This window comes from Macaca mulatta, chromosome 1 (genome assembly GCF_049350105.2).
Source record: "Macaca mulatta isolate MMU2019108-1 chromosome 1, T2T-MMU8v2.0, whole genome shotgun sequence".
Classification (NCBI taxonomy): domain Eukaryota; kingdom Metazoa; phylum Chordata; class Mammalia; order Primates; family Cercopithecidae; genus Macaca; species Macaca mulatta.
This window is the reverse complement of record NC_133406.1, coordinates 189,673,104-189,682,371: the sequence shown is the minus strand read 5'-3', so window position 1 is coordinate 189,682,371 and position 9,268 is coordinate 189,673,104. Positions and strand designations below refer to the sequence as shown.

At 42.9% G+C, this 9,268-nt stretch overlaps 1 pseudogene; it reads right to left on the bottom strand.

Annotated features, from left to right (window-relative positions):
* Positions 1-8,267: 8,267 nt before the first annotated feature.
* LOC106998536 (protein shisa-5 pseudogene) lies at positions 8,268-8,906 on the bottom strand (annotated as a pseudogene).
* Positions 8,907-9,268: the final 362 nt, after the last annotated feature.

Here is a 9,268-nt window from a genome sequence, read left to right as displayed (position 1 = left end):
TAGTAAAAAAGTAAGAAAAATCTACACAGACCAAAAATGAAAGCCAAGTCCTGATGCCAGTTGCTCTGGGGGCAGCTACTGACCCCTGGTATATTAGTTTCGTGGGGCTGCCATAAAAATGTACCACAAACTCAGTGCCTTAAACAACCGAAATTTATTGTCTCACAGTTCTGGTGCCTGGAAGTCTGAAATCAAGGTGTTTATAGAATTGGTTCTTTCTGAGGGCAGTGAGGGGAATTGTTTCATTCCTTTCTCCTGGGTTCTGATAGCCTCAGGCATTCCAGGCTTGTAGATGGCTTTCCTTCAGTGTCTTCACTTTTCATAAAGACATCAGTCATATTGAATTAGGGCCCACCCTAATGACTTCATCTTAACTTGATCATCTGCAAAGATCCTATTTCCAAATAAGGTCACAATCACAGGTACTGGAGGTTAGGACTTCAGCATCTTCTGAAGTGACACAGTTCAACTCCTAACACCTGGTAAACTACAAATTTCATTTTAAAGGGACTCAGAGAGGGATAAAAGCCAAAGCTTAGGGCAACTGCAAAGTGAGAAGACTGATAGAAGGCCCCTTTATAAAGCTAGTATCCCAAAGGACAGTACACTTAGGGAAAAGTTAAATTAAGTGTTTATTCAAAATTTTTGCTCATCTTTATGTTTCTGTTTTATTATCTTACTATTGAGTTTTGAGAGTCCTTTGTACATCCTGCATACAAGTCTTTCATCAGTGATGTGTTTTGTAGATATTGTCTCCCAGTCTGTGGCTTGTCTTGTTATTTTTCTTGTGTCTTTTTTTTTTTTTTTCCCCAAGACAGGGTCCCACTGTGTTGCCCAGCTGGGCTCAACTCCTGGGCTCAAGTGAGCCTCCCACCTCAGCCTCCCAAGTAGCAGGAATTACAGATCTGTACCACCATGCCCAGCTTGTGTCTTTTGAAAAGAAGTTTATAATTTAATGATGTTAGGAAGAGCTGTATAAACTGATATGGAGTCATGAATGAATGAACAAAATATTATATCTATACAAAGAAATATTTTTAGTCATAAGTACTGATAAATGCTACAACATGGATGAACCTTGAAAACATTATGCAAAGTACAAAAAGCCAAGAAAAAGACCACATATTGTATAATTCCATTTATGTGAAATGTCCAGAATAGGCACATTTATACAGACAGGAGTAGATTAATGGTTGTCAGGAGCTGTAAGAGGGGAATGACTGCTGATGGGTACAAAGTTCCTTTCAGGGTGATGAAAATGTTGGTGAACTGGATTGTGGTGATTGCTGAACAACTTTTTGAATATACTAAAAACCACTAAATTTTAAACTTTATTAAAAGGATGAATTTTATGAGATGTAATTATGTATCAGTTTTTTTAAAAGAAGAGAGAAACAGAAACTTTTTTTAAAGATGTACATCTACTTCCCTTAATACGAAGATAATGATGACTACAAATATAACTTGTTCTTTAGATTTTTAATTTATGTAGCTTCTTGGAGTACTGAGAAGAGTTTGTTTCCTTATTTCTTTCCCACTATAGACAATGAAGAAAAGTGTTTATTTTGCTCACTTCACTATCTAATTCCTAGCGTGGTAACTAGCACTTGGTAGGCACCCAGTAAATATCTGTTGAATTTAAAAAGAAAGTAGAACGAGTGATAGAATTAAGAAATCCTATTTTATTCCCACCAATGTAATATTCAATTAGAAATTACTGTATGAAACTTTGCTGGGGAACAGGATATTTACATAATCTCAAAGTATCCAATGGAGAGATCTTTTGGACACCACTTTAATCAGTGATCAAACTTAGCATGACCATAACGGAATGAACTGACAGTTGCCTCCTGATGTGATATAGTGGGAAGTACACAACATCAACTATGAAGTATTCTTGCCAAGAATGTTTAACCTAATTTTTGAAAGGTAATACAATAAAAACGGATTGTGAGACATTCTGTGAGACTACTGGCTAGACTATTTTTATTTATTTATTTATTTTTGAGAAGGAGTCTCACTCTCTCATCCAGGCTGGAATGTGATGGCACCATCTTGGCTCACTGCAACCTCCACCTCCCGGATCCAAGTGATTCTCCTGCCTCAACCTCCCGAGTACCTTGGATTACAGGCATGCGCCACCACGCCCAGCTAATTTTTGTATTTTTAGTAGAGATGGGGTTTCACCATGTTAGTTGGCCAGGCTGGTCTCGAACTCTTGACCTCAGGTGATCCACCCACCTCGGCCTCCCAAAGTGCTGAGATTACAGGCATGAACCACCAGCGTGCCTGGCCTTTTTTTTTTTTTTTTTTTTTTAGTTAAGAGTTTTGCTCTTGTTCACCAGGCTGGAGTGCAATGGCGTGATCTCAGCTCACCACAACCTCCACCTCCCAGGTTCAAGTGATTCTCCTGCCTCAGCCTCCTGAGTAGCTGGGACTACAGGCATGTGCCACCATGCCCAGCTAATTTTGAATTTTCAGTAGAGACAGGGTTTCTGCATGTTGGTCAGGCTGGTCTCGAACTCCTGACCTCAGGTGATCCACCTGCCTCGGCCTCCCAAAGTGTTGGGATTACAGGTGTGAGCCACCGCGCCAGCCCACCTGGCCATATTTTTATAAGTCAATATTATCTAAGGGAAAAAAAGCAAGGGGAACTTTTATAGATAAAAGTGACTAAAAAGATAATACATGCAGCAACAATGCATGGTCTTTGCTTGGATTCTCAACTGAATAAAGACAACTTTGAAGGACGTTTGTGGACAATTAGGGAAATGTGAATATGGACTGATGATTGGACAAGATTATCATATCAGTGTTAAATTTCTTGGGTGAGATAATGCCATTGTGATTACGTAGGAGAATATCTTTGTTCTTAGAAACTACCAAGAGTTGATATTTTGAAATGGTTAATAATATTGATAAACCTTTAGCTAGACCAAGAAATACAGAAAACAAAATTTATTACTACAGATATTTAAAGGATAAAGGAAAATACTGTGAACAAATTTATGCCAAAAAGAGAGAAAAAGTAAGAAAGAAATTGAATTCTTAATTAAAAACACTCCTGTAAAAGAAACTCCAGGCACGAATGACTTTACTGGTTAATTTTACCAAACGTTTAAGAAACAATACTACACAAACTCAGAAAATAGAGAAGGGAGAAATAATTTTTGATTCATTTTATGATGTCAGCATAACCTGATACTGAAACAGGCATTACAAGAAAATAAAAGATTATGCCTCATGAACATAGATACAAAAATTCCTTTTTTCATTTTATTTATTTATTTATTTATTTATTTATTTATTTTTGAGACAGAGTCTCGCTGTGTCACCCAGGCTGGGATGCAGTGGCACGGTCTCAGCTCACTGCAACCTCCGCCTCTGGATTCAAGTGATTCTCCTGCCTCAGCCTCCTGAGTAGCTGGGACTACAGGCATGCGCCACCACGCCCAGCGAATTTTTTGTATTTTTTTTTAGTAGAGATGGGGTTTCACCATGGTGGCCAGGCTGGTCTCAATCTCCTGACCTCAACTGATCTGCCTGTCTCGGCCTTCCAAAGTGCTGGGATTATAGGCATGAACCACTGCATCTGGCAACAGATACAAAAATTCTCAACAAAATATTACCAAATAGAATTCAGTAATATGTAATCTAGTTTGAGCAAGTGAAGTTTAGTGCAGAAGTCCAAGGTTGTTTTAACATTCAAAGGTCAATCAATTTAGTTCACTACATTCACAAAGTATACGAGAAAAACCATATGATCATCTCAATTAATGTAGAAAAAGCATTTGCAAAACTCAACATCCATTCATGATTGAAAAATAAACTCTCAAAAATAGTAAGAAAATAGAACTTCTTTATTCTCTAAAGGGCATTTAGGCAAAATTTACAGCTAACCTCATTTTTTTTCCACTCCTGCGAGAGAGTCTCGCTCTATCACCCAGGCTGGAGTGCAGTGGAGCTATCTCGGCTCACTGCAACCTCCACCTCCCAGGTTCAAGCAATTCTCCTGCCTCAACCTCCCGAGTAGCTGGGATTACAGGCACGTGCCACCACGCCCGGCTAATTTTTGTATTCTTAGCAGAGATGGGGATTTCACCATGTTGGCCAGGCTAGTCTCGAGCTCTTGACATTGCGATCCGCCTGCCGTGGCCTCCCAAAGTGCTGGGATTACAGGCGTGAGCCACCGTGCCCAGCCAGCTAACCTTATATGTAATTGTTACACTGAATGTTTTCTCTCTCAGATCAGAACAAGGTGAGGATGCATACTCTACTTCTATTCAACGTTACACTGGCTATCTTAGTCAACACTATCTTAGCCAACACTAAGCCAACTATATTGGCTCCAGCACAACACTAAAAATGCACATAACCTTTGATCCAGCAACTCTACTACTAGGAATCTACCCTAAGGAATTATAAATTTCCCTTAAACTCATTTGTACAACTGTTTACTTGACATCTCTTATCGTGTGTCTAGTAGGCATCTCAAATTTATGATGTCCCAAACTAAACTTTTAACTTTCATTCCATAAAACCTGTTTCTTCCGTGTTTCCTCTCAATAAATGGCCTACAATCACCCAAATGCTAAGGACAATCAATCTTGATTCTTCCTGTCTGTTATCTAAATTATTAGCAAATTCTGTCAACTGTATCACCAAAATATATTTATGTTTTATATATACTATTTATATTATGTATATGTATTATGAATCTGATGACTTTTTACCTTTTTCATCATTGTGCCTTACTGGCTCTAATTAGCTGGCATACCAATCTCTGATGTAATCACTATGGCTTTGGCCAACCTTGAGTCATGCCCATCTCTGGTGCATTGAGTGATTTCTCCCCAAAGCACCTGGATGAATGGATATTGGCAAAAAGATAGATTTTGGCTAAAATGCTGCAGGATGACTGTTTAATTGCTTAGGTTATCTGTTTATATTTACATATGTGGTAGACTAGGAAAAATGGAAAGAAAAACAGCATTTAGTGTTTATGATGTGCTATAAAATATTCTTATGTGTAAACATAAGAAAACATGCTTGTTTTCAAATGTGAATTAACTTAAGCAACCTAAACAAATCTTTTAGCATATTTTAAATTATCTAGAGCCAGTTTATTCTTTTAAAAAGTCATATTAATAACTTAATAAATCCTTTTTGACATAGAACGGAACAATTTGATGTTATATGCAATATGACAGATTCCTTTATATGGCAAAAATACTTTTTTTTTTTTTTTTTGAGACAGAGTCTTGCTCTGTCACCCCGGCTGGAGTGAGTGGTACGATTTCAGCTCATGCAACCTCCATCTCCCGGTTCAAGCATATCCTGCCTCAGCCTCCTGAGTAGCTGGGACTACAGGTGCCCACCACCATGCCCAACTAATTTTTGTATTTTTAGTAGAGACCAGGTTTTACCATGTTGGCCAGGCTGTTTTCTAACTCCTGACCTCAAGCAATCCACCTGCCTCGGCCCCGCAGAGTGCTGGGATTACAGGAGTGAGCAACCACATCCAGCCTAAAAATACTTTTTTCATTCTTTGTTTTCTTTCTTTTTTTTTTTTTTTTAGATGGAGTCTCGCTCTGTCACCCAGGCTGGAGTGCAGTGGCTCGGTCTTGGCTCACTGCAACCTCCACCTCCCAGGTTCAAGTGATTCTCCTGCCTCAGCCTCCCGAGTAGCTGGGACTACAGGCACATGCCACCACACCAGCTAATTTTTTTGTAGTTTTAGTAGAGATAGGGTTTTACCATGTTAGCCAGGATGGACCTCGTGATCCACCCACCTCATCCTCTCAAAGTGCTGGGATTACAGGCATGAGCCACCATGCCCAGCCAAAAATACTTTTTTCTTTTTTTCTTTTCTTTTTTTCTTTTTTTTTTTTTTTTTTTTTTTTTGAGACGGAGTCTCGCTCTGCCGCCCAGGCTGGAGTGCAGTGGCCGGATCTCAGCTCACTGCAAGCTCCGCCCCCCGGGTTCCCGCCATTCTCCTGCCTCAGCCTCCCCAGTAGCTGGGACTACAGGCGCCCGCCACCTCGCCCGGCTAGTTTTTTTTTTGTATTTTTTAGTAGAGACGGGGTTTCACCATGTTAGGCAGGATGGTCTCGATCTCCCGACCTCGTGATCCGCCCGTCTCGGCCTCCCAAAGTGCTGGGATTACAGGCTTGGGCCACCGCGCCCGGCCCAAAAATACTTTTTTCTAAGGGGCTATTTAATTCAGTGCTCACACACTTAAAACATAAAAGTAGGCCTGCTTTACATTTTTGTTCAAGTATCCTTTAAAACCTCTGCTCAGTCTATTGCTGATTTATCTGGTTTCTTCATTAGACACCCAAGAGAACAGTTTTCTTCATTTGAAATATATAATTGCCAATTAGGGCATAGTTCTAAACTTGAAACAGTCTTACATAGGATACTACAGTTATCCTATGTAACTGTAGTAACTGCTTTAACTGCAAAATTTTAGAAGAATTATAACTCTTTAAAAGAAATGTTCTTTATATTTAATCTCATATGATTATTGCTGTTCAAGAAAGTTATGTCTAGGCCGGGCGCGGTGGCTCAAGCCTGTAATCCCAGCACTTTGGGAGGCCGAGACGGGCGGATCACAAGGTCAGGAGATCGAGACCATCCTGGCTAACATGGTGAAACCCCGTCTCTACTAAAAATACAAAAAAACTAGCCGGGCGAGGTGGCGGGCGCCTGTAGTCCCAGCTACTCGGGAGGCTGAGGCAGGAGAATGGCGTAAACCCGGGAGGCGGAGCTTGCAGTGAGCTGAGATCCGGCCACTGCACTCCAGCCTGGGCGACAGAGCGAGACTCCGTCTCAAAAAAAAAAAAAAAAAAAAGAAAAAAAGAAAGTTATGTCTGTCGGATGCAATGTGTACATTCAATACACATGTATTAATTACATCCAACAGTACCACTATATGTGAGGACTGTAATAGGTAGTAAGGTACAAAAACTTAATTTTTGCCTACATGGAATTATAGTTTAGGCCTATTTATATAGAAGTGGTTTGTGCTGCCTCCATATGATCTACGCTTAAATATAGTTTATTATATTTATTTATTATATTTATATTAATATAATTTATTTTCAGCTGACACCTAATGCCTCGTTCCCATTGACTCCCTTGTCCTTCAGGTCTAAGGGTGTTGCTAATGGCTTCTGGCTGTCTTTGGTTCTTAAGATGTTTTTCTTCCCTTGTTTTTTGTTTTGTTTTGTTTTGTTGTTGTTGTTTCCAAACGATTGCATTTATTATAAACAAGGGTACAGACCCTAGACTCAGAAACACAACAGTTTCAAAGCTAAGACAGCTCTGGTGAAACAGTAATAGAGGGAGGAGGAACACTGAGGTATTCATGTCTGGGCCAGAGCTGCCATCCAGGGCCCCACACCCCACCTTTGGTCCAGATGGCCCCTTGGCCCAGGTGTCCCTGCTGCCAGAACACCCTGGACTGGGGTACAGGAGTTGCATATTCCATGAGGCTGGTGTCAGGGGAAGCAGGGACTCACAGTTGCCAGGTTGTCCGTCTCCTCTGAGCCAATTTCCCTCCACAACCCAGGGGTTTCAGTCTCATATCAACGATCATGTTTTAAAACAGAAAACAGGCAACATGTTTGGCTAAAATAAAATGAAAACACTGCAGGGAAGAGACCTGAGTGTGCTGGTGGACAGGAGCCCTGCTCACCTGTAGGAAGGGAGGGGCAGCAAGGGCAGCAGAGCTCCCTGTGGGCAGCTAGGCTGTGTGTGGATGTGGCCCTCCGGGTGGTCCCAGGGAAGATGCAGAGACAGGGAACAGTCCAGGCAGACAGCTATCAGGTGAGGAGGGCTCTGCCTGAAGTGTTCTGGCATCAGGCGGCTGCCTGACCCCCAACAGGCATGACACAGGCTCCAGGGAACAATGGGACATCTGCCCAAAGGATCAAAGCCCAACTTGGTCAGATCCCAAGCTTCACCTGCATCATGTTGAGCAGCAGCTGGCTACGCTGCAGAAACCAGAACACATCTGCATCATACAGAAAGCTGCGCCATTCTGGTGTGACAGGCCATACTTGGTCACCCTAGGGTAAGCTGGAGAAGAACTCCAGATGTGCCTTGGAGAGCCCCCTACCTCTCAGGGGCCACCTCACAGGGTGCCCCCACCACCCCATTCTTTGAGTTTGGCTTGAGATTTTAGGAAGCGTAATTTCAGGTGAGGAAGAAAACAAAGTCTGGTCCCAGCCCACTCTGGCAAGGATCGTTCCCCACCTCATCAGCATCAGAGGAAGCCACATATACAGGCAGGACACACACAGCACGCATGGGCCGCAAGGAACTGTGCCTGCACACCACTCACACACACACAACATAACCAAGTGGCAGCCAGAGAGATCGGGGGACGCTCAGAGGACCATCTTCCGGGCATCCATGTAGGCCGGGTTGTAAGGAGGCTGGCTGGCGGGGTAGGGTGCCGCTGCTCCTCCAGCCGGGGTCTCGTGGTAGGCCGGCGGGCCCATGGGCTGGGCCAGGTAAGGTGGTTACTGCGTTGGGTAGGGTGCTACTGGCATCCCTGGCTGAGGTGGCATGGTGTGGTACCCCTGGTAGCTTGGTCCAGGGTAGCTGGGCGGCACACTTGGAGGCTGAGGATAAGGGGCATGCACCACAGTGGTGGATGTAGTGGTGATGACAACCGGACGTGGTTGGCGGCATGTCATGTACAGGCAGCAGCAGGAGCAGGTGAAGCAGATGATGACAGTGATGACAGACAGCACAAAGATGGTCAGGCCAACGGCCAAGGTCGCTCCGAACCCCATGTTAGCCTCTGCCTTCACCCAGAGGCCTCCTGTACCCCTGGGCTTCCCCTCTTCCCATCGTGGACCACTCAGTTTCAACTTCCTCCCCTTTTGGAGAAAAGGCTGTTTTTTTGTTTGTTTGTTTGTTTTGAGACAAAGTCTTGCTCTGTCGCCTAGGCTGGAGTGCAGTGGCACAATCTCAGCCCACTGCAACCTCTGCCTCCTGGTTTCAAGCCATTCTCCTGCCTCAGCCTCTTGAGTAACTGGGATTACAGGCGTGCGCCACTGCGCCGCTAATATTTTTGTGTTTTTAGTAAAGACGGGGTTTCAACATGTTGGTCAGGCTGGTCTCAAACACCTGACCTCATGATCTGTCCGCCTCAGTCTCCCAAAGTGCTGGGATTACAGGCATGAGCTATAAATAGTTCTTCTATAAAACTCTCTTAATTTAAGTCCTTCTGAGTATGCCATCAGTTTTATGCAAG